General features: G+C 43.1%; 1 protein-coding gene across 2 annotated transcripts in view; it reads right to left on the reverse strand.

The window, feature by feature from the left end:
• STK38L (serine/threonine kinase 38 like) overlaps positions 1 to 24,289 on the reverse strand; it is a 42,472-nt gene extending 18,183 nt beyond the window's left edge. The window contains exons 1-2 of one of the 2 annotated variants that reach the window (XM_057370505.1): positions 24,206 to 24,236; positions 1,755 to 1,889 (exon numbers count right to left, since the gene is read on the reverse strand). The gene's annotated coding sequence lies outside the window, so the exon portion shown is untranslated. Of the gene's footprint in view, positions 1 to 1,754; positions 1,890 to 24,205 lie in introns of both variants that reach the window. The other variant, XM_057370504.1, reaches the window with a different exon arrangement.
• Positions 24,290 to 25,753: the final 1,464 nt, after the last annotated feature.

Consider the following 25,753-nt stretch of genomic DNA (forward strand, 5'->3'; position numbering starts at 1 on the left):
GGGTTCTCTTCTTCATGGCAGAAAAATGTTGCCTAATCAAAGCATACATTTGACCTTTTTCTTCCCAGATCTCTCCTGAGTGGGAAGCAGAGAAAGGCCAAGTGGCATTTACTACAACTTGAATTTGCACTCCCATTTCTCACAACAGCTCTAAGTCAAACTCTGCATCTGTTTCCCTGGAGAAGCTTCTACCATTTAAAACCCCACACCCAGATTTCTGCTACACCACTGGAAACTCAAACCCCACATCCTCTCTGGGGCACTTCTTAGCAGCCCCCACAGCCTGTCATTAATGTTTTCATTAGACTATTGGATTAAGTCTCCTGTTAATGAGAGCAAAAGTCACTGAGGCATCCAATGCCACCTGCTGCAGCAGCTCTGGAGAGATGGAAGAAATCAAAGCACACAGAGAACTGTTCTCCCCTGAAACACAGCACTTTGTGGGATAACTTTCTCATCAGGAAGGGATAAGAAAATCGAATCCAAGCCTCCTGCATGTCATCTCCAGCCCTCACAGCTACATTTTGGAGCATTCAGGATGCCTGAAGGCAAGGGAGCACAGAGCTATTGCTTGGCAGGGAGGAAGGATGGACACCCTCAGTAATTTTAGAGCCTACTCCTATTTAGCCAGGTAGCTCTAGAATTGAAAGACATCACCAAACATTTCAACTGTGGCAATGATGAAGATTCAAATACTTCAACAGGAAAAAGAAATCCACCAAGCAACAAAACAMCCCCCTCACCAAAGCAGATTAAACTCATAGCTTCAGATCCTTCTAACATATTCTTCCAACCTTTGCCATTTAATTTTTTACTGATTTCTCACATGTAAGAGTATGATACAAGCAGTGAAAATTGAAAACAATTTTTCCAGGTATCTTCTTTTTTGGAGGCTTTCATGTTTCTTGGCATAGTGCAGAAACCTGCTGGATTARTACTTGCTTTCTCTTGCCCAGACTGCCAGCCAAAGAGCCAGTCTGTGCCAGTGGGAGAGTGGTGGGTGGCAGGAGTGCATTCCACTTCCTAAGAACAGCTCTGAAGGGACCAGTCCYTTCACAGACAAGATTCCAGCACAGCTGTGGCAGTAAGAAAAGCCACAGAATATATTGAATAAGGATGGATCTATATTATCAAACTAATCTGGACCTAAGTCACACAATGAAAATATCATTCTTATTTTTGAAACCACATGTGTAGTACAGTTCCACAGCAGCCCTAGAATAAATTCACTCAAGRCTCAGTGAATATTTAAGTTAGGGAGCAAACACCACATCCAATTCTGCCAGAGAGAAAACCACCTTTTTTCCACATGATAGAAGGATGTTGCCAGGTCTCCAATCTGCATTTACAATGTCAAGCTACACACATGTTCAGCAGGACAGGGAAGAGCAATCTTCCCTCCAAAACGACATCAATTCACAGAAAGACTGACAACAATTTTAATTTATCCACCCAAGCACACTACTAGAGCCCAGCTGTTAGAAAAGCAGTTTGCTGTTACAGTAAAAATTGCCAAGTTTATGAAGTTTCCATTTAACATTCCAAGAGAATTTAAAATGAAAACCTCTTGAATGAAAACCCCCTGGATAAGACAGATACCGAAATAYATTTCTGCCTTTCAAAATTCCCATTTTTTCAGCATGACATTGAACTTGCTCCTGAAATGAAGTATACAAACAGCATTTTTCAAGAATTAGGAAGCAAAACAGAAAGGAGAAACTAAGCAAACACAGAGAGTTCAATGAAGTGGGTACCTTCAGAAACTCCAGCTGCCACCACTGTGCCCMGAGCYGGGGCTCTTCTGGGTGAGAAGGGAGAGCASACTCTGCTTGGCTCCTTCCAGACAACACAACACAGCAACTCACCAAGCCAGGCACTAAAACCCACAGCTGAAAAGGATTGTATTTAAAAAATGACAAGGATTATATTTTAAAAATGAAGTGCTATCTAGGAAAGCAGCATGGACACAGAAAAGCTTTGAGCACGAGCGGCAGCCTCACTGTCTCCAAATTAYTTGAATTCTCCTAAAGAGAGACAGGATATATATAAAACTGAAAAAAACCAACCCACCATACACAAATAACAGCATGATTCACACCAAGGGGCAGTGGGCAGGGCCAGACAAATGAAAAAAACAGCCTAGGGCTCAGCAGGACGTTGTGATGGGATATATCCTGAGTAGCTTCTGAGACATGCAGCCGTACATGGTGTGAGTARAGAGCAAAGATAAAAATGCTGTACAACAGCTGATAGTTCCAGYGAGGGAACAGAAGGAGAAAGTGGCCATACCGCGCCATCAGCCCAGAGGGAAAATGACTTTCTGCACAACAGTTTCTGCTAGCACAGATTTGGCAACTGTGCTGTGCATATTTTCACTATCCAATTGTTTATACTGAATCTACTCCTGTTGAGGATCACAGAGTGGTTTGGGTTGGAAGGGACCTTAAAGATYGTCCAGTTCCCACCCCCTGTCATGAGCACACCTTCCACTGTCCCAGGCTGCTCAGAGCCCCATCCAACCTGGCCTTGGACACTTCCAGGGATCCAGGGGCAGCCACAGCTTCTCTGGGAAACCTGTGCCAGGGCCTCAGCACCCTCATGGGGAACAATTTCTTCTTCATATCCAATCTAAACCTCCTCTCTGTCAGTGTGAAGCCATTCCCCCTTGTCCTGTCACTCCAGGCCCTTGTCAAGAGTCTCTCTCCATCTTTCCTGTGGGCTCCCTTCAGGCACTGCAAGGTCACAGTGAGGTCACCCCAAAGCCTTCTCTTCTCCAGGTGAACAATCCCAACTCTCTCAGCCTTTCCTCCCAGCAGAGCTGCTCCATCCCTCTGATCCCCTCGGTGTCCCTGCTCTGGACTGGTCCAGCAGCTCCCTGTCCTTGCTGTGCTGGGCCCCAGGGCTGGATGCAGCCCTGCAGGGGGGCTCAGCAGAGTGGGGCAGAATCCCTCCCCCTTCCCTGCAGCCCAGCATGGGGGGGAGTATTCTATAACCCACTTTAATTCTAATTCCAAAGCTTTTGATTAACCTCCAGAAACACCCAAAGCTCTACAGAACCCTGAAGTCTCTGAGCAGCAAGCTGACTAAAAACCTCACTACTCCTATCTATGTCAATCATGTGCCAGTATTTGTCTACTCTTCTGGTGTGATCTTAATATGTGTATTATTTCTAAATACAGCTTTCAGTGCTCAGAATAGAACCTTGTCCAAAGTTCACTCATGTCAACAAAAAAACCCTTAGATCAATAGGTGCTGACCTAGTATTCCCATTCCAGCCTCGGGACGATGCTAGCTGCTGTTACTGAGGTTCATAATTATCAGATCAGCATGTCTGCCAAGCATTACTCTAGGGTATGTTTCACACAGAAAAATAAATATTTCGTTCCTCCATAATTCATGTTTTCAGTAGTATCACCATTCACAAGCCCCTTTTTATTTAACCTGCTAGCTAAAGGAAGCAACATTCCCTGTCAGATAAAACAAATTGGATACTTCACGTGCAGGTTCTTCTTCAACATTATTGCCATGACCAGATCCTTCTGACACCCTTCAGTTTTCACAAGTCCCCTTTTGGGAACAGAAACAAAATAACACTTCAACGAGGCATCACTGACACTTCAGCTTTTCATTTACCTTGTTTGTTTACCTCATTTCCTTTAGCTTTCCTTCCCCAGTGTGCATTATGTTTGAGTAAGTTTTGCTACTTTAAAGTTACAGAATTCATTATATTTGTTCTATTTAAAGTACCACTAAGAAAGTGAGTAAAATTAGCCCCACTGGAACAGACTTTGCTATTTAAAAGCCAAAGATGTTCAAATGTTTTAGCCATTTTCAGTCTTTCTYTCCCCATGGGGCATCTGGGCGAGGCACCCGTTATAGTCACAGCTAAAAGGAGAAAGTGCTCCATGACTCTGAACCAGAAGGAGGGGACACTCCCAGTGCCTGATCCCCAYAGCCGTGAGAAAAACCCTGGGGAGACACTCACAGACACACAGGACTCAGGATGAAAATGCTGCATGAGTCCTGGAGCCACAGTGGTGATGATGATGATGATGACACCAAGAAAATCTGGGGGACAATGAGGCTCAGAGAGCATTTTGGGGTGTCAGCAGCCAGCTCCCACATCCTCCTCTGAGCTTCAGAGGGGCTTAATGCACCCAAAAAAAAGTTGCTCCTAAGAAGGAAGGTACTTTCCTGCTTTGGGGTAGATTCCTAAACCTAAAAATATCCCAAAATGTCAATGTGGGGCTCTGATTAGAGCAGGCAAAAAAAATCCTCTGCCCAACAGCAGGAAGCCCTCCCAGCCCAGGCCGTGGCTGTGTGCGTGCTGTAAGCTGGCACAGGCGAGGACTGTCTCTGAAAGGAGCCCATTTTCTATCCAACCATCTGTTTGCTGCCCTCCCGCTGCCGCTCCGTGCTTGGTGCCAGCATGAGAAGCTGCACGACCCAGACTGAGGAAACATTACCAGGCTGAAATTATTCCATTTTAAAATAAGTCTGGGTGAGGCTGGTTYCACCTGCAGGGATTGACCCAGGTTGAGCCTGCTTTTTCCTTCCCATGGAATCTGTCCGAGAGCGGGAAATAAGCGGACAAGGCCTCCTCGTCTGCTAATTTGGCTYGCAGAAATTAATCTCAGAAATCATTCCAACACACCCACAGTAATGATAAGGAAATATTTCCTAATATGGAATAAAAACTGAATATTGGAGTTGTGCTGCACTCCAGGATTTCCTGCCATTCAACACAGCTGAGCAGCAGAAGTCTCCCATGAGCAGYGGCCATGATTCAATTCTCTGCTGCTTTCGACGAGAAGCAAGCACAAATTAATTTCCCTGAATAGGTATAGGCTGGCTGAAACTATGTATGGGTATATGAGACTGTATAGGGGAATATATACATAAACTAAGTCTACCTACATCTATATAAGATACATAAACTATGTTTATTTTCTTTTAGAGTTAATCCTTTGTCCATTTCAAGCAGCAAAGAAACTTTTGATCCAAATGTCATAACCTTGGCTTTCACAAAAAAATGGGAGACCGGTCATCTCAAGTTTAGAAACACCAGTCCACTAATAAGGTCACTTCCATCTCAGTTCCACTCACCTCAGCCTTTGGTGATACAATTACATTCYTTATGCTCTACCGTCAATAGCTCTGTCCCAAAGTTAGGAGCACATTTGGAGATGTTCTATACTTAGAACACTCACACAGCATTGAAGGACATGCAATGACTTACCAGAATCTTCATGGGCTCAGTTCTTTCAAATAAATGATTTTATTTTCTTTACTTCTTAAGACAATCCAGCTATTTGGGATTTAGCAGTACCTACTCCAACTGCCTCACTCCACATGAATGTCTGGTTTGGGCAGGAGTCCCCCATCSACCCCAACGTCACAGAGAGAGGGGACACAGAGTGGCTGTACTTCTGCAAGGATGGAGGGCTAGAGCCAGAACAGGAAAGGAGAAGAGGTGCTGGTGTATCCACATACTGCTGTCTTCCAAGGAGTGCTCCAAGTGGGAGGTCAGCTCAGGACAACACTCCGGATGACTAAATGAAGCATGAGGCATGACGAGGGAACCAGACCTGCAGTCCCAAGCAGCCACTCCTTTCTTCCAGTGTTTACCACTGATGCATTTTAATCTCCTGGGGACAAGAGAAATCAGTAGCTTGCTGGAAAGCCAACAATGCTTCASAGTGAAATAGCATTTCATAGCTTGCTTCAGCTCACTTGTATCTGTCCTTTCTCCTGGCTCTTTCCAGGTTTCACAGTGGTGCAAATCTGTCCTCTCAAAAGTGTCTAAAAACAGGAAGCTCTTCTGTTTACTGGAGTAATTGCATTCCTGTGCACTTAAGCATTTTCACATCTTTTAGCAGGTACTTGCATTCAGGCATAAGAAAATATTGTTTTAAGAGCTGTTAAATTAACTGGCATTTAAAAAGCCCGTGCTAAATATCTTGCTGCAATGTTTTGGATCATGAAATAATGACAACAAGGTCAACAATCATAAATCAGCTTCCTCCTCAATTAACAGTTTTCTGGAAGAAGTCCTACTGAGGTCCMATGAGAAATATGTCCCAGTCTAAAACATGTACAACTGTCCAAAGGCAACACTGAGTCATGGTGAATTTCTCTAAATCTTTTGTGGCCAAGAGAYACAACTTAGGACAGAAGCGAAGAATAAGTGAAGGAGCTTCTAACAGAGCACGAGTATAAAGTTTCAAGGAGACTGGAATATATTTTCAGATGTGATCCAAGAAACTCCACTCCTAGATTTTAGGTATTTTGTAAAGCTCTTCTACCTCCTAAGAAGCCTAGGGAAGCAAGACCTTTTGGAATTAGGAGAGACTCTCACACCAAAGAATGCTGGAGAAAATGACTTATCTTTCTCACTGATACATGTTCGAATCCCTGACTCTTCCCAGGCTCTTTTTAGATCACATCAATCAAATTAAGTAATTACACATGATAAGTCTGTGCCAGCAAAGGAGCTGACTGGTAAATGAGATGCAGAACATCACTGCCCAGCCATGCCTGTGCAGTGCCTCCAGTCAGGGTTAATGAGCACAACAGATCCCTCTGGCCCTACAAAACTGTAAATGCAGGTAGTGCATGTTGTTAGTGCATGCAATAGTGAAGAACAGATGTTTGCCCATTCAAATCCCACTACAACACTTCATTTCTTTAACTATGATTTTTGGAGAAGCAGACAGCTGTTGGCACGCAAAGCAGACTAACTTGGTGAGGCCCAGGGTGYACAGAGATGAAGAGATGTGTGTGGTTTCCTGATGTAAGAGGAGCACATGGTACCACCCTCCTGCTGCCAGAAGCTGGGAAAAAGATTTGGAATAGTGAGGATGGAGCTGTGCCACACTCTTACCAGCAAACCATCAGCAGCCCTGGCCATCAGTACAAATGTGGAGACAGAATTATCTCACGAAGAAACCATAATGGCAACATGTAATCCCCACGGTGATAACAAGAACAACTAAGAAGAGAAAGCTTTACCATTGCGCCTTAATATCAGACTGGTTTAGGGCAGACCAGTCAATGCAATTGTGGTCTGGTATTTCAACATTTCTATCATGCTGAGAACATATATATCATAAACACACAGCAAGTGGGTAGCTGGGGTTTCTCCTTCTGAGATTTAGAAGTTTAGGTAGAGAGGAAACAGCTCTTGCAGAGGCAGACTGCCTTGTCAAACCTGAGAGTCTTCTGGCAGCCATTCCTCCATGTCCCAACTGCTCATCTCCTCCAGGGCTGAAGGGCACCAGGAATGCTTTGTTATGACAGTCTGTATGTACACATGATCCCTCCTACACAACTGCATATTCACCCTTCTAGGAAGAGAAGAGAAAGGCAAAAAAGGAATTGCACATAGGTGAAAGACGATGAGGACTGTGATGGGCATTAGCTCCCTGTAAGACGCAGCTCTCCAGTCTTGGCCTGGGAAAGTTCACTCAGAATGGCTGTTGTTTTTCCTTAAATTAATCTAAGATATTGGATTCTATTATCTGATTTTCTAGTTAAAGGAAAAGAGAAGCAGACCAGGGTCTGGATAAAAGCTCTGGTTATACCCAGCTGCAAGGGAGTGAGAGGAAAAAGGAACAGAAGACATCTGCTTAAGTTTCTCTATGATAATAGGGTTGTACGTAAAACATCCATAAAAGAGTAAATTTCAGATTTAAAAAAAAATATCTCAAAGAGCCCACTTTCCTATGCTTTCAAGATTAAATGGATTATGGCAAGAATAACAAGAAAAAAAAATATAAATTCTCTAGGAGCAAACCTTTCCCACCAAGGAAGCCTTCAGAACAGAATAATCTTGGASCATGTGCTGAAGGCCAAGCAGTCCCTTGACTGTGCAAAAGAGCAGACACTCATCAGTAAAACAAGGACTCTTCATGGAACACAGGTCACCTCAAAGGAGAAGCAATGCTTGTGTCCCTGCAGAATGGCTCTCACTGCTCCTCTTCAAGGTGTCTCTACTGCTCTGTAAGTGACCAAGTGTCATTGTACCTCCATTTCTTTATCTGTCAAGTGCAGATAAAAACAAGTGGAGTTACCTGCAGGAAATCTTAACGGAAATACCAGTTTTGTGCAAACAATGGGTAAAGATGGAGACTGGTGGAGTGGCAAATAAAGAAGTCCTTTGGGCAGCSATCTGAATTGCTTGACAAGTTGGATACAATCAGCTATTTCCCATAAATAGTAACCAGTGAAAAACCCAAATAAGCCGTAGGAAGAATGAGATCATTTCCACTTTTGAAATATTTAACATTAACATTTCCTTATGGGGATGGGTCCTATGCTCAAGGCCCTTACACAGAAAGGACAGACATTGCTGCCAAGTCCTGCTTCAAGGTCTACAATTGCTTCTTAGAAACACAAATCTCTTCCTCTCCACTTSGCTGATTCCTCAAGTCCCAGTCACACACTCCTACAGTTTTCCTAATAATGCAGCCAGCCACACAGTCCTACAGTTTTCTTAATAACGCAGCCACAGGCCAGTTGGGGAAACTCAGCAGCCTGACAAAATTAAGCTACCAACCAGCCCCATGCTCTTGTGAAAAGGAGACCACTCTTCCATAAGATCAGCAAATTGGTTTGTCCCATCCTCCGACGATGCAAATTCAGTGAAAAAGGAGCAATTAAATTGGGACAGACACAGAGGACAAGGCAGAGAACAGCATTGTCCCTTTTGCAGGCAGCTAGACTTGGACTACATCCCAGTAAAGTTTGGATACACCACTTGTGGCAGTTGGAGGACAGGGCCCTTTTGATAGAGACCATTTATGTCAGATTGGATGCAACAGAAACCCTAGAGCCCAACTGTGACAACTGTTACACAAACATTGACTCTCACCAATGAGTCACATCCCTCTTGCCCCCACTTTTGCTGGCTCCATTTGGAAATGGGTTGGTAGACAAGAGAGCCGTGCAAAGCTCTCAAAATACAGGCTGTAAGTACTTTCTTATACTCTCTTTAATTCAGACTGCAACAGTACAGAACACAATCCATTTGATTCTGATGGGAATGGCTGAGGTAAGGCCAAAGATGGTGAACAGCTGAGCATCCATCGATGTGCTGCACTTCCCATGGACTACCCTAGCCATATTTGCAAAGAGCAGGAAGGTTTCGTACCATGTGCTGCTCATGTTTGTGAGCTCTCCCAAGTCCTCCTCCTGGAGCACTGCTTGGCTCCGGCATATTGAGCAAAGCCCACCACAAACAAGCAARCTCAAACAGCAATGCTGACCTGGATAAGAAGCCCACTCTGCAGCAGACACAACTTGTACTTGATTCTGAATRGTTTTATGGTCATTCAAAGACTTAAAGAAATGCCCGGTACCTGATCTATGGTAACGTACCAGGAATATCCACTTGAAAGCCCACCTTCTGACTCACTCCTTAATGCATCTCCTCTTGTTCTACTCAAGCACTCTCCCACAAGAGTTACCAACTCAGGTATCCCTAACACAACCTCTAATGGTAACTTGAGGTGGACAAATCCTGCAAAATAAAACCACAATAAATTCCTGTCATTTGCCAATGACAGAAGCATTGAAGTAATGAATATTTTGAGTTTTCTGTTTCTAATGACAGATGTATGTATAGAGGAAGGATGCTCTTGTGGCTACAACACAGGAAACTGCATTAAGTAACCGATGATCTGGATTCTATTTTATTTCCTATGTGCAAAAACAAACGATATAGAAAAATAGGAAAAAAATGTACTTAAAGTGTGCCTCAGTTATCCTACAAGAAAGCAAACATCATTCCTGCAGCCAGCAGGTTGTGTTAAGAGAATTAAGGAGTACATAGGCACAAAGGGCTGGGGTCTTAAGCATTAAGACACTATTAATTAATTCTGAAAATTCATTATTTAACCTGAAACATGAACATTTGCGCCTTCCTTTGGAAGTGCACTTGTGTGAGCTGCCCATTTGATGGCTGCAGCCAGGCATGGATCTGTACATTGAGGGACTGGGAGGTGTGTGTGGCAAGATAAGCACTTGAGACGGTTTGCACTGCTCCAAGGACAGGGTTGAAATCCCACCATGAATTCAGAAATGGGGAAATATATGGAAAAGAGCAACAAAAAGGACCATTGAATACTAATACTCTGCAAGAGGCCAAATTTGGTGATAACATTTCCAAGCTGAACTTCACACAGCTTTGGAGAAAYGCTGCTCTTGTGAGCCCAGCTGAGAGCATTCCTCCAATGACTCCCAGTCAATGTTTACATATTCTGTTGCTCATATGCAAATAACATTAATCAGCTGYCCTTTAAAGTATGGATAAACAGACAACCTTTGGAAAGTTTTACAGCTTCCCAGTAAAGCCACACTCAGTATCAGGAAGGTAGYTTGTCATATCGATATAACACAGGGTAAGAGAGATTATGTCCCAGTTTCACAAATCACAAGCAGCTGCTCTGCTCTATTCTCTCACTTCTGGAAATGTAAGGAGCGCTAAAAAATAAAGAGAAAGTAGTCTAATAATGTTATATTAGCACAGAATCAAAAACATTTACATCTGTGATTCCACAGATGATTAACTATTGTTTCAATTGAGCCTTGAAAAACCTTAAAATRTATTTTAACTTGCACTCATTTACAAAAAGAAAATCAAGTGAAATCCCTTATTTTAGAACTACCTCTGGCAGTCAGAAAAGGTCTGTGAAAAACTATCTCTTTTTACTACACAGATTAGGCCCCATTGATACTGAGCCCCACCTCCCTAGCCTAGATCCATAATAAAAATTTCATTATTCTTCCCAGATCTAAGATGGTAACTCAGGGTTGGAAGCCAGATCTGGAGGCTAGTCTACCTTTTTTTTTTTTTTTTTTTGCATCCCCTTGAGTAAAATTTTGCAAAATAGATTATGTAAATTTCACCAAATCCTGAAAGCACAGGGAAGCTGCTCTGCTGGCAGCCTCCAGGAAGGAAGGTGTGCCCTCCCTCTTCCCAGCATGCCCAAAGCTACAAAGGTCTCYTGGGGTTGCTCCCAAGCCTCAAGCTGCTTTCCTCTCCTCTGGGTTATCCCTCATGTTAATAATGCCAGAAAGGATCTTCATCTTCCAATGAACTGGAGCTGCAGGCTTTATTCTGCTTCCCTGTGTGAWGCACTTTCCTCCCAGCCTTCAAGAAAATTATGTTTTGCCCCTTTAAAATATTTTCTAATCAGATCTAGAGGTATTTTGCAAAATTGAAACATAAAACACATGATCTTGGTAACTATCACCTGGACTGAGAAGGAAATGAAGCAAACTCAGGCTCAGTCCTGGCAGGATTTGGAAAGTGTATGAGCAAGGGAAGATCCCTCACTTGTTACAAGTGTCCACAGCAGCCTGTGGGGAACAGAGCAGAACATTTGGGAGCAGAAATATGCCCAAGAGAATCCTAGAGTCATTACAATTGGAAAAGACCTCCAAGATCCAGTCCAACTCCTGACCAACACCACCACATCAACTAAATCACAGTATTAAGTGCCACCTCCAGTCATTTGTTGTACACTTCCAGGGATGGTGAGCACTTCCAGGGATGGTGAGCCACACATGCTGACATAGCACTCTCCACATACAGTTGACAAAAAATGCAGCCAATTTCAATCCTATTTCAGAAATCAGAAAGTGAGGCACTACAAAATTAATCTGAACCACCAAAAAATACATTAAATAAAAAGTCAACTATGCAGCACTATACCAGCATCTGAGACACAAAAAAGAAAGTTGCAGAAGCTGCCAAAAATGTGAAGGAAGAGCTGAGACAGGAATCACTGGATTAGTCCTAACTCTCACCTTGAGTTTAAAATTACAGTCAGATCAGGTCAGCACTGGGCAAAGACACACAGCTCCTCTGGCAAGGCTTCACACAGACACACGTTTGAAAAATAAAGTGTGTGCACTTCAGGAACATAAAAATGCTTTATGGAATCCTATTTTTAACACTAAATGGCACAATGAACTATGGGGAAATCTAGACTTACAGCAGGAAACAGAAAAAAAAGCTCAGTTGACCTGAGCCTGGGGTTTTTGCAGAGGTGCAACTGCAGAGGATCACAGGAGCCCTAGGGCTGTTGCAGCTGCTATTGAGGGAGCACATTCTTCACGCTCTTCTGGAGAAAAACAAATGGATCCTTCCCCCCCCGTTGGCAAAACAAAATGAGTTTGTGAATTCACAAGTTCTTGCATGAACCTCTAGGGAYATTTGCCAAAAGTGAACCCACTAGATCTTACTGTTGACGTTTCATCCATCACAGGAAGCTACTCAGAAGTCACACAGCAGTATCAGGGTGTTCATTCCAGACAGCACAACTGGAAGTCCACCTGGGCCTTCTTCTTCACCTATAGTCACCCTTGCAGGAGGCAGTAGCAAATCTCTCCTGGTGATTTTCCAACTCCAGTGACTACACAGGATGGTTAAGATGTCAAACTGGCTTGGATGTGTAACTTTTAAGCACCCAGGGGCAGGTAGATGAATCCTGTCTGGCATCTGACACAATGTCAACTCTCATTGTCATGAGGTTATCTGGAAGTAGACTTTGGATTTAGCAGTTTGCTTTTCCTCATAATCTGCAAAGTCTGTAACTGTTGGCCATGCCTGTAACAGGTTTCTCAAGCACTTTTAGAGAACCACCCTCAGCAAATAGTAGTTCTATAGCAGACAGATTTCACTTTCAGTTAAAATATGTTCCAAGAGCCAAATGAAGGAAATAAAATAGGTGGCATCCCTTGTCCCCTCATCTCCATCTGCACAGGGCACTGGACCCTCCAGCACACGAAGGCCAAGCAACTGTCTAATGCAGATAGGCACAGCTTCCACCAAATTTAAAGCAATTTGAATCCAACTGTTGCTCGAGCATCTTGTCATTTTTACAGCTTTTACCTCTGGGCACCTCACAGACAGTAAAAATATTCTCCACATAAAGAAAAAAGATGAAGATCTGAAGCTCTATATATACTGTTTGCTAAAAATACCTCTTTGGAGACATCCCTTGCCAAATAGGTGCCAAAACTTCAAAGGCTGAATTATCATGTTGAAATACTTGAAATGCAAGTTGTTATGATTCTTGTGAGGCATGGCTGGCAGTCAGAGATGGCATCTTTCAACTCCAAGACCTGGTCCAGGCAGTAACTGGAAATAGCCCTTTGGTGGCTTACGTGAAATGAGTCAAGGGATCTCAGTCCAGCTCTCAGCAAATTAGGAACCACATCACAAAAGCAAGAGTAAGAGTCACTTCCTTTGTTGATACCATTCTAAAGGCCAAGGACTGAATAAGGTAGAGAAAAAGAATTATCCTCCCTCAAAATTACTTCAAAACACARATTGCTTTTATACAGCATCTTTGGTAAAAGCATCCCAGTGCATTTTTACAAAATATGAACTAATCTAAGTATTCCTTTAAGTAATACATGAAACCAAACACTTTACCAATAATAAAGCTCAGGACCTGCTGGCTTCCAGCACACTAGAGCCATGCAAAAGGAGAACAGGAATATTCCCATCCAACATTCTAAATKAATTTCTTTTTGGAGCCAAGAAAGGTTTCAGAGTTCTCAAGCATTTTTCTTTAAGAAAATTTAGCATAGAAACAGAGGCTCACCTTGAACCAACCCCTTCATTTCAGAGAAATCAATCATTAGTTGTATTTATCTTTTATCTTGCCAGTAAAAGAGCATAAAGCAAGTGATACAATTTTAGTAAACTAAATAACAATATTTTAAAGTGAAAGTAATTTTAGCTGTATRTGCCACAAACACAATTCAGAGCAACAGMTTTCAAAGCATCACTTGATTCCATYAATTAACTGCAACTTTTTGCATTGGGATAGCACAAGGTAACTGAGTCTAATCACACTTAATATTAAGGGATTGGTGCTGCTCAGTAAATTCAGAGATGCCTAGTTGAGAAAAAAGAATGTGTTTCATTCAGAGATGAAAGCCTTCTGAATTTTGGTGCTTTGTAAACAGCTGCTAAACTGATTGAACAATGCCTGTGAAGTACTGAGAGTCAAATGTGGTCAGTACCTCAAAGAGTACCACATGTTTCAATATTGAAAAAGTACTTGTAAAAAACAACTCGGTACACTCATATCTGCCTAGCACTTCAAAGAATGTCCTACAGTATCCACCATAGAAGCACAATTATCCTTTGTCTGTTCCCTTTCCCACAAAGTCAATGAGCATTATACCACCAAATTCAGTATGAGCAGTAGATTTATCAAAGAAAGAGGCTTCTTGGTTAGAATTAGCATTGACCAAGGTACCAAAAGAAATCAAGATTTAGTTGTTAATTTCTACAYAAGTCAATGCCATTAATCTGGAAAGTCACTGGAATGCATGCAGTAAAGCTTCCTTAGCTAAATTTTATTTCATTAAAGATCYTACAGTCAGGGTCAAGCACAAACTACATTTCTGATCTATCCAAGGAAGGGAAAACTGGAGGGAAAAGCAAAGGCAGGTGTTTGCTATACCACAAGACAAAAAGCCCATTTCCCTGCCTAGATRTACATAAATGCTGGGAGCCCTCTTTGTGCCAGTGACTTCATCTTGTAAATTAGGTGCTTTGTTGACAAGATCATCACCACCCCTRAATAGAAGGAAGCTGCACCCAAAGCACCAATTCAGATGTTCCAGACAGGAGTGTAGCCTCCCAYCCAAGACAAATATGGAGCTTGATCTGCACTGCTCCTCCTGTGGGTTATTAGTTTGCAATATCTGAGGAGGATTACTTTAGGATTCAAGGAAAAGGGATGGCTGGCCCTTAATTAACCAACATCTTTGTAGCAAAACCCAGCCTTGCCTTGGCAAGCAAGAGGGATGGAAAGCACTTGGATTGCAGAGTCACATAAAAAAAAAACCTCATCCTGCAAATGCATTCTCCAACTGCACACAGGCAGATGCAGATTCACTCTCCCTAATGTCTAAGTAAGGATACAGAAGCTTTTATCCTCTCAGTCTGTACATCTTTAAAAATGGCGCCACCGATGCGGAGCACTTCAGCAAAAGAACCAAGAAAATACATTTATGCCATGGTTTTCAGACTGAGAAAATTACAGTCATATAGAAATAAGAAGGATACTGTCAAGACAAATTTCAAAAATTGGCTTCTAAAAAGAAAAAACAAAAATAACACCAACAGCTTTCAGTTTCTTGGATTTTTTTTTAAAGCAAAACAATGTAAGCAAAACTATCATAACTCTTCTTTTGCAGCCCTTGCTCCCCAAGCAGCACAAGCTCATCCCATGCTTGGGGGTCAACACTTGAAACTAGATTGGACTATAAACAAAACTGAAACTGGCTTTCTAAATCTTGCTGCTTGTTTCACAAAAGGCAGACAGAAMACTAGATAAAACTACTTATTGTTATTAGTGTACAATTATTTCCCCCCAATTACTTTATAATTACTTCCTTTTTCTTTTTTGAATTTCCATTATGATTTCAAACCTTTCAACTGCAATGATTCAAAGTACACATTAAAAAAATGGATGTGAATCCATTGGTTGTTCCCCAAATGTTGCTTCTGACTGTAAAGATTATTTTACAGAGCAGAATGTTATTTTGCTTATTCAAACATAAAAAGGGGAAGCGTATTTCTTCACTGTACCCTCACAAAGGCCAGAGTTTTGCATCTTAGTGCGGACCAAAGGTGAGCAGTATTTCTGGCAGGCCCAAAGGAATCCCTCTGCGCAGAGGCGCTCAACAAAGTTATCCTGTCAGCAGCCAGGCTGTCAGGATGTGAGCAGCAGCTCCAGTCAGTGCTGGAGGTCAGTGCGTATTCAGACAACAGAAGTTCTCTCTTCCCTGGTTTTGGTGATACAATGTCCACCTTTTTTTCTGAACTCTGAAAGGAATTTGTTATTTCTTTATTCATGTGCCACTACAAGAGTGGCTTACCTGTCTGTGTGCAAAAGCAAACAGTTCACATGAATCAGGTGCCCTCTGGGATTAAACGGGACTTAAAGGTATCAAAGTGTGAGCCTAGGACAGTGGAGTTATGAATGAACCCCAGCTGTCAGAGACAACGCTTTCAGCCTGAACTCAGAGCAAGGAATAGGGCAGGTTTACTCAGACACCTCCTGAAAAAACTAAGTGAAAAGTTCTTTTAGGTCACCCTACAGCAGCACCAGCACCACCAGCACTGACTGTGGGAGCTGGCATTAGAGCTGAAATATATTGACTTAAATATCCACAGATTGGTCAAGCTTATTAATGCATCAATGGCCTGAAACTCTCAGCACCCTTAGGAGCATGGATCATATCAGCATGGCATTCATCTCACACTCCGTATAGAGACAAAGCCCAGAGCAAGGCTGGGAAGACAAGAGGGCACATCATCATTCCTGTCACAAGAAACTTTTATCCAAATTCACTAAATTRCCGCCCAGGTATAACCACCCCTTTGGAAATGCCAGGATTTACCTGATCAAACTGATTAGCTGGTTAAACATATTCCAATCCTCACCCRGACAGCTCCATCCTTCCATATATGACTACCACACCAGCACAGCTGGAATCTGAGAATCGATCCCAAAGATTCATTCTCCCGTAACATTACCATAGCTACATGGCCTCAAATACTGGAGACAACTTGGCACCTCCTTGTGCACCTGGGGTTTGGAGAGACTTCAGTGTGTTCCTTCCTGTTGAAGGAATGGATGACTGTTGCCTGTAAACACTGTTAATTACCGAGAACTAGATCAGTCAAGAACTGGTACAACGTAAGAAAGAAGGTAAAAGAAATTCCAATTTCTTTGAAGGTTTGYCAGCAAAGCTTGAAAATTTAAAGCATTCCACTTTGTTCTTTTCCCTTTATCACTGGCTCATGGAAAAAAAAAAAAAGACAGGGAAAAAAGAGAGGAAGATTTAACAGGCAGAAGAATCCTCCATTCCTTCATCTTTCAAACAACTGGTATTGTTTTTCCAGATCTCCTTCTCAAAAATCTTCCTGCAATTAAATTTCTCACCTGTAATTGTTTCTGATGACGCTTGCTCTTACTACCACAGCTCATCTTTATGATTTCCAGCCTGTGGTCCAGTGGGCTGGGAGGTGGATGATGATGGGCTAGGAGAGTGTGGTGCCTTGATAGCAGTTTGTAGTTCACTGGATTTGAGAGCCACAGCCTCAATATCTGTTGCTTATTGTCATTTTGTCCAACTTCACTTYCATTTCACAAAGAATAAGCAACTTACAGAAGATTATACCAGGTGTTCTTAACATATTTTTTGGGGATTTTTTTTTCATAAAGAAGGGGAAAAGAAGAGCCCACAGAAAATTTTTAATTGCTACTTAGTGAATTGTTCAGTGAGGTCACCAYATCCAGACTGCTAAGATGCTCAAGTGATACAGACTGTATATGAACTCTCCGTCTTTGTAAAATTAAACTCCCTGAAAAGACAAAGGAATCTCACAGAACAGGAATATTCATATAATAATTAACCATAAGAGGAACTATCTAATACACTTCAACATAAAATGGTCTTTTATACTCTTAGCTCACAGGAGATTTGAGAGCTGAATTCATGAAGAACTCCTGTTTCAATAAACCTTGATTCTGTCTTGAGTCCCTACTTCGTAAGACTCTACCTATTGCTGTGAAGATTGAGGARGGACCTAACAATAAGATTTTACCAGAAATTGTATCTAAAATATAATCAAGGTTGCCTGGTTTGTTTCTCTCCTCCCCAATAAACCTGAATATGAGTATTTCCTACAGCAATCATGGAAATGGAGATACATGAGTAGCTAATTTAATGGAGTGAAGCAAACAAATTATTTTAATCAGCAGGCAGATTAATTTAGTAAAAGCTTTCTTTAGATACATCAAAACTTTTGATTTACAKAAGTGAAATAGAGCAAGTCAGTCAAAGAACTGCAACTCACCTKCTCAACCAGAGTTCTATATTACTTTAGCAGGACCAACCAAGAAAAAACAAAACCAATAAAATYCAGTGACAAAGATGTATGCCAATGACACCAGAAGCAATAAAATTCCTTTCTTTCACTCTGTCTTGAAAATCAGAATTCATTGTGATGCACTTGACTGCCTTCCAAGACATGCAACTATAGGATCTGTACCACAAGGCGACCTTACTTCRAAGAATCACAGACTGGTTTGGGTTGGAAAGGACCTTTAAGATTATTCAATTTCAGCCCCCAACCATGGGCAGGGACACCTTTCWCTATCCCAGGTTGTTCAGAGCCTTGCCCAGCCTGGCCTTGGACACTTCCAGGGATCCAGGGGCAGCCACAGCTTCTCTGGGCAAACTGTACCAGGGCCTCACCACCCTCACAGGGAAGAATTTCTTCCCAATATCCTACCTAAACCTGCTCTTTGTCAGTGTGAAGCCATTCCCCCTTGTCTGTCACTCCAGGCCCTTATCAAGAGCCTCTCTCCATCTTTCCTGTAGGCTCCCATCAGTTATTGGAAGGCCACAGTGAGGACACCCCAAAGGCTTCTCTTCTCCAGGCTGAACAATTCCAGTTGTCTCAGCYTTTCAAATTGACTTGCTAAGCCTCACCAAGTGTATTTGCTACATCAGTGTCTGATAACCAACAGCCATTACTCCACTGAACAGGAATGTGCTTTAACAGCTGCCTGTTACCTGTCTGTACCAGCTATAGCTCYCATTGCTGAATGGCTGTGTCCCACAGAGAATCTCATATCAGAGCTCAAAATTTCCTCATAGTTCCAAGTTTTACAGCTTGTTAAATTATACTTTTAATTACTCTTAAACAGACTTCATTCTACATATCCAGTTGCTACCGTTTGAAAAAACAGGTACTCCCACTAAATCCTTACCTTGTGATTAAATTTGTTCTCCTTTCCTGCTCTGCCAAACACTACAGAACACAGAACAGAGGAATACTTAACTTCAAGAAACAATAACTGTCTTTAAACAATGAAGTGCAATGCTTTGTCTGGGGAGTTACTAATATAAACTTTCCTCCTCATACAGGACTCAGCAGGCTAAAAATTAGTGACATTTTAAGTGGAACAATTCTTTCATCATCAGCTGATATTTGGCTGCCGTTCTGGTTACCTCCCTTATAAGGCACCAGCAAGAGGGAAGGGCAGGGAACACATTATGCAACGGTTCATTGTAGAAAATAATTAAAACAAATTTTAAGAAATGTCTGTAATAAACACTTCTCCAATATACAAAAGGAGCCTGACGCCATTGGTCTGAGATCTGCCATTTCCACTGGGCTAATTTGGGAAAAGGGAATTTCTCCTGAAAGGAAAGGTTTTTCTCACWTTTTATGGGAAAGAGTGGAACACTGTAGCCTGTGAACTGCCCCAGCCCTCTCCAGAATCTGGTTCAAATCTAGCTGATCAGCCAAAGAGGCAGCTCTGCACTGGGAAATAAAGGGGCAATACTGGGACATTTGCACCCTGTCACCTCCTCTGTGCTCAGATGTGATCCATGAAATCTAAGATATCTAAATCCCAGTCCAGCTTCAAGCAAGGGTAAGAGGGTTTTCTGGTGAGGTCATCCACATCTTGGCTAGCCCTCCTGCAGACAAGGAAATATCCTTTGGAATTTACCTATCAGTTCAGCTGTAAGTAGGTTTCTTTTAATGAGTAAAGTCATAAAAACAGTGAGAATTTCTACCCACAGAACAGACTCAATCCCCAAACTGGCAGTGAACTGGCAGGAAGAGACCTCATCTGTCCCCTGGGGAGGGTCTCAGTGACCCTGGATGAAGTACATGGCACAGCACAAGCATGACAGAGAASTTGTCTCTATTTCTTTAGGGACAGCCATATGGAGCCTGTACAACCAGGAGAGCTCCCTAAGCACACACAGCTCTCCACCTGTGACAAGTTGCWTCTGTCAAGCCACTTTCCTTTGTTGTTTCTGTACCCAGCAGTCATTCCGGGTAGCAATGGGTCTTACTAAAGTGATCACTTTCATTACCTCCTCATCCCTCAGTTATGGGAATGGAAGTTATGACTACTCCCCCTTCCATATATTCCTGTGTATGGAAGTTGAGTGTCTTTGCAACTCCTATGGCTTGGTGCAGCCTAATATCTTCATTTCAATTGCACTCAATTTATGCACAACCGTGTTTCTCATAAGCATTATTCCACTACAGTGGGTCATAAAAAGGGCCTTCAACTAAGTACAAATGTCTGGGAAGGCACCCACTTGRCTAAAGTTTTCCAAGTGTTCATCTCGGGGATGATTGGCTTGGTTTTGGTTTCCTACCTGGAGTTTCAATTGCTAAAATACCTTGGTACATTTTATATATGCAGTATTTAATGTGACAYTATACACAGGGCTCTCAGAATTGTAAACAGCTCTCTTTATTACATGTAGTAGAAAAAGGTTTCACAACCTTTCATCYGTTCAAAGATCAGAAAAAGTTTTTTTGTTTCCCCTTCTATGGAACGAAATTAAACAAACTCCAATATGCCAAGGTCTTTACTAAGACTGGAGCTCCTCTACAGCAYGTCAGTGATCACAGGCTCAAACTCTGGAACATAAGAGACATAGCTAATATAAGTTGCAATACAGTAAATAGTATTCCTCTCCCATACAGATACGAGTTATCCCTTTACTTCCTCCCTCCCATTCATTCTGTCACCTCTGATAAACTCCACCTGTTTGTACAACCTGCTCACACCAAACTATTACTTCATCTTGGCTGTTCTGTGATACTAAAAAGTGAATAGTTGATTCCTTTTTTACTGCTTCAGRACATTCTCATTCTTGTGAAATCCCATAAACCCAGACTACCATTTTCACCAACCAYTGCTCCCTTTTACTAGAAAAATTATAAAGTCAACTGTTTCTTAGACAATCAAAATCCATAGAAGTAGTCTTCCAAATTCACATTCTAATCAGTTGTAGCTCTCATAAAACCATGTRTCAGCTAACAAATTTACAAATTTGTAGGTATAAATAATAAAGGCATGCAGCAGAAACAAAGTTCCACATCTACAGTTCAARCCAGAATATAGTCCAACACCTAAATTACCGAGAATTCAGAAAACCAGATATTTGTAGCATAAAGATTAATATTCTTTCCTGATCCAGTATTTTCCTTTGCTTTTTTAATCTCTAAAAAGTATTTAATGAGATATCAATGCATTAGAAGATTACCTGATTTCACAAGTAAGACAGTATTAACTATTTTAATGTCCATTTTAATGCTTTCCATACTGATCAAATTATTTATGACACGCAAACTAAGCTTTTTTTGTTAATTTATCCCTCTACTTCCTGTTTTATTTTATATTGTTAAAAGAAAAATGTTCTATTAATTCCCCATGCAAATATAGGATCAGTGGGTCTGCCAGAAGTTACTCTGTAGTTTCAAACTACAGACTTGCAGGATTTTCTGTACCAATCAAATTATAAAGTCTGCTCTGCTGCATTTGACAACTAATTTCTGAGCCTCCAAGACAAGCCACAATCCCCCACCTTAAATTCACTATTTAAATTTGCAACATGAAATARATAACTCTTCTGTGAGTTCATACCCTCCGTTATTAAATTGGTTTACCCTTAGCATAACAATATTTTGCACAATAGCTGCTATTTAATCACTAGACTTTGAAAAATTCTCCACCAACCCATCTCAAAAATTAGACTTCAGTTATTTATCAAACCYATCTTTTCAAGCCAAAGCAATGCAATTACCACTAGTGGCAGAACTGCGCTAAGTGCAGCTATATGTTGAAATGAGCAACAAGAGAAGATTAAATGATTTTGTGGACAATTGTATGTTTGATTTATGTCAACTGCCATTACCCTAAGACACAAAGCCTCTTTCTGGGAGAGTAAAAGCAAACCATTTACCATATAATATCAGCTTAGCAGGCTTTGTGCTGATGAATAYTGCATTCAGAGAAGCAATTCTTTACATTGCAATTTCTATGTAAACCCTGCATCTCCGGGAATACAAATACCTAAGTTTATCAACTGGCTTCACATTTTAACTAATGCTCAGCTTAAACTTGGTGGGAAGAACATTTTTATTAGAATAAATATGGACTGAGTGAAAACTGAATCTGTAGGGAGAAGATGAGCTCTGAAAGCAAAACAAACCCACTGCCTAGACAGATACAGCTGACAAAGACAGTGACTAAGCTTCCTGTGGTCACTACAGGATTCAAGAGCCATCCCCAAACTACAGCAGTAACTTAAATGATTAAAAAAAACTCCTACCCACCATTCAAACTTCAGGGACAAAGACAGATGATCAAAGGGAGACTACACAGAACTCCTGAGAAAGAACAGGTAAACAAACCTCAGACACATGCATGAGGAGCTGTGCATGCATGGAACTCCAGTGAGACATGCCACATCATTCCAATCCAGGAGAGTCCCATGAGGGACTCCACTGCGGATCAGACCTTCAGAGGTCAGCACCAAAAATTTGCAAAAGCAGGGCCACAACAGATCACTTGACAGAAATCCAAAAGTTCTATTCTCCTGGGAACATTCTCTCACCAAGAGCATAGGCCTGGTCCAAGTCCGCTACAAGTTAATGATGGGGTATGGGTTTGCTGTTTGATTTTTTTAGAATAGCCTTTCTGATAAAAAAAAAGGGCAGAAAGAAATAAAGCATTATATCTGCCCTCTGTAAATATTTGCTTCTGAATTCTGTTTAGCTAGYGGCTTGGGATTTGTCTTCCCCTGAAATGTTTGAGAAATAACAGAGCTTAAAAAAATTTKAAACACTTAAGCAAAAATATTCAAATTGAACATAGAGTATGCCATGTACAAAACTAGGAAAAACAAGTGAGTTCACAGAGCTATGCAAATCTGACTTTTACTAGCCAAGATATTTCTTAACAAAACTAGGAAAACACATCTACATATGTCACAGAAGGTAAAACTGCARCAATTCTATTAGATACAGGAACAGATTTCTCACATGTAATCARTGTGCCTACTGGTCATCACCTCTCAGGTCACTAGCCTGTGGACTCCTATTTCTTCTCACTTTTCAGAGTAAAATTAAGRCTGATATGCTTTCATTCCTAAAGGATAAGGAATGAAAACAATTTTTCAGATTCCTGTATTTATTCAAGCATCTTTTATGGAGCAGGCACAACAACTCAGTGAGATTTATTAGTGCTATAAACACTCATAAACAAGATCACTCAGCTTCAAGTGACTTAAAAAACTGTAATCAAAACACTGAATCGGCACACCTGACAAACTCCAACATCTGTGGTCAACAAAAATCCCATTGCTCTCCAAAAAGAGGGCAAAAGCAAAACTAGTATATCCCATCACATATCTTACAGAAAACTTTTCTTAAAAACAAAAACAAAAAACAAACAAAAAAAAAAAAATCAAACTTCGTCCTGCTTTTGATTCAGAGCCTACAGCAAGGCTCATTTATTTCCAGTCTGGATTTTGCAAGAGGAAACCAGGTACAGCGGAGGAGACATGCATGTGAACTCTTCTATTCTAAGCCAAAAAGCACCAGACCAAGTAAAACCAAACAACTGAGAGACCTCTCCTAGTTCTCACACTTAACTTGCACCTCAATGAGAAATGTCTAAAGACACAGAGCACGAGCCGGACCGCCAAACCACGGGGCCCCAATCCCAAACKCCTCCGGCTCGCAGAAGGTTTGGGATTTGCTCCTCCCGCGAGTGGAAACTTGTGAAGGTTCTGTTTGCTTTTCTAAGCGCATTACGGAGATAATTTCGTCCCTTTATTTATTTATTTCTAAAGAGGGCAGGACACCCTTAAGCCTAGAGCCACGTTCTGTAGCACGAGTACAGTCCAGCCGTGACCCTCCCGGCGGGGTCCCCGCACAGCCCCGGGCCTGGCTCCCCCCGCCAGGCTCACCTGTGTCCCCGCACCGACACCCCCGGCGGACACCTCAGTCCCCCACAAGGCGGCAGCCCCGGGGGCAGGGGGACAAGTCACCCCATGGGCAGCGGGACAAGCCASCCTAGGGGATGCGGGACGAGTCACTCCGGGAGCAGGTGGGCAGCCCAGAGCCATTCCCGATCCTCTCCGCAGCCGGGGCTGAGGCTGCGCTCCCACAGCCTCCACGGCGATGGCTGCTCCTGCTGCCTCACGGTGCGGGGGGAGGAAGGAGGGAAGGCAGGGGGAGATTCTCAGTCTCCAGCGGCAGCTGCCAGGGCTGTTTCCGCGTGGAGCGCCGTGGCGGAAGGTACCCRGCTCCCCTCAGGACCCGGCTCCCCTCAAGACTCACCTCCCGCCCGGTCCGAGCGCGGCGCCGCCCCCGCGCTAATGGCAGCGGGCGGGCCCCCGGCGGGGGCCGATGTTTACCCGCCGGCTCTCGCGAGAGCCGCGCGCCGCCGAGCCCCACGCCGCGATTGGCCGCGCCTTCCGGCGCGCGCCGCCCGGCCCGCCCCGGCCGGCCCCGCCCCTTCCCTCCTGCCCCGTGCTGCTCCGCCCGCGCCGCCCGGCGTCCTCTGCAGCGGAGCTCGGAGCTCGGAGCTCGGAGCTCGGAGCCGGGCGGGCAGAGAGGGATCACCGGTGGAGTCTGGTCCAGCCTCCCTGTCCAGCAGGGATATCCCAGAGCACACGGCACAGGACTATGTCCAGACAGTTCTGCAATATCCCCAGCGACGRAGACTCCTCACCCTCTCCGGACAGTCTGGTCATGGCTCGGTCACTGCMCAGGACAGAAGTTCCTCCTCCTGTCCAGGTGGAACYCCCTGGGCATCAGTTCCTGCCCGTCCCTCTGGGGCCATTGCTGGGCCCCCYGGAGCAGAGCCTGGGCCCTGCTGGGAGCCCTCCCTGCACACAGGGACACACAGGGCTCAGGGCCCCTCTCAGCTGGGGCTCCTCTCGAGGCTGAACAGCCCCAGCTCCMTCAGCCTTTCCCTGGCACAGATGCTCCAGGCCCTGAATCATCTCCRCAGCCCCKGCTGGMCCCRCTCCAGGAAYTCCATGTCTCTCATCCTGAGGAGCCCAGAGCTGGACAGAACGCTCCAGATGTGCCTCASAGGGCTAAGCAGAGRGGCAGGATGACCTCCCTCTACCTGCTATCAATGCTCTTCCCAGTGCAGCCCAGGATCCCATCTCTCCAGCCAAGCATAAACGTTGGCACTCARCAGGCTCTGGCAGTCGGGACTCACCGAAGGGCTCGTTTGTGAGGGCACTCACAGTCAGGACTTAAACTGGCCTCAGCAGGAGCTCGAACAGAAGACAGCAGAATTAAGTAGAAACAGAGCATTGGSAGGCCTTTTGCCTTGATTTCAGGGGCTGCCCTGTGCAGGGCAAGGGTTTGGACCTCTATTCCTTGTGGGTTCCTTACAACTCGGGGTGTTCTGTGGCTCTGTGATTTAGTTGTCTCTGTCCCACTGCTGAAGCACAAGGCTGAGGGTGTTAACACAGGCAGATCAGGGAAACCCTGCTGTGGTTTCAGTACTACCTGAGCAGAAACAAAGCAACAGCGTTTATGGGGAAAGCTGCTATCCCAAGGATGCAGTAGTACAGATTTCATACAAATCCAGCTATGCAAAAGGCAGATCTGTGAGCTCAKATTGGAGGAATGACAAAGTACAATCATCTGCTTCCATCACAACATGGAGCGTGTGGAAGTGGGTAAGTTTGTCTTGATGTCATCAGTTGACTTGAAGAGAGTTGCTTGTGAGGAGGACTTAATTGACAGACAGATTTGMTTTATTTTACCTCATTAGTCTTTATGTGGAGATAAGGAACTTAGGAGCTTTGTTCACTAAAGCAGATTTCTTGCCCAGAGACCTTAGAATTTCAAGACCTGCAGGCAGAA

Source organism: Malurus melanocephalus, unplaced genomic scaffold (assembly GCF_030028575.1).
Source record: "Malurus melanocephalus ecotype Western Australia unplaced genomic scaffold, MMel_1.1 scaffold_128, whole genome shotgun sequence".
NCBI classification, from domain to species: domain Eukaryota; kingdom Metazoa; phylum Chordata; class Aves; order Passeriformes; family Maluridae; genus Malurus; species Malurus melanocephalus.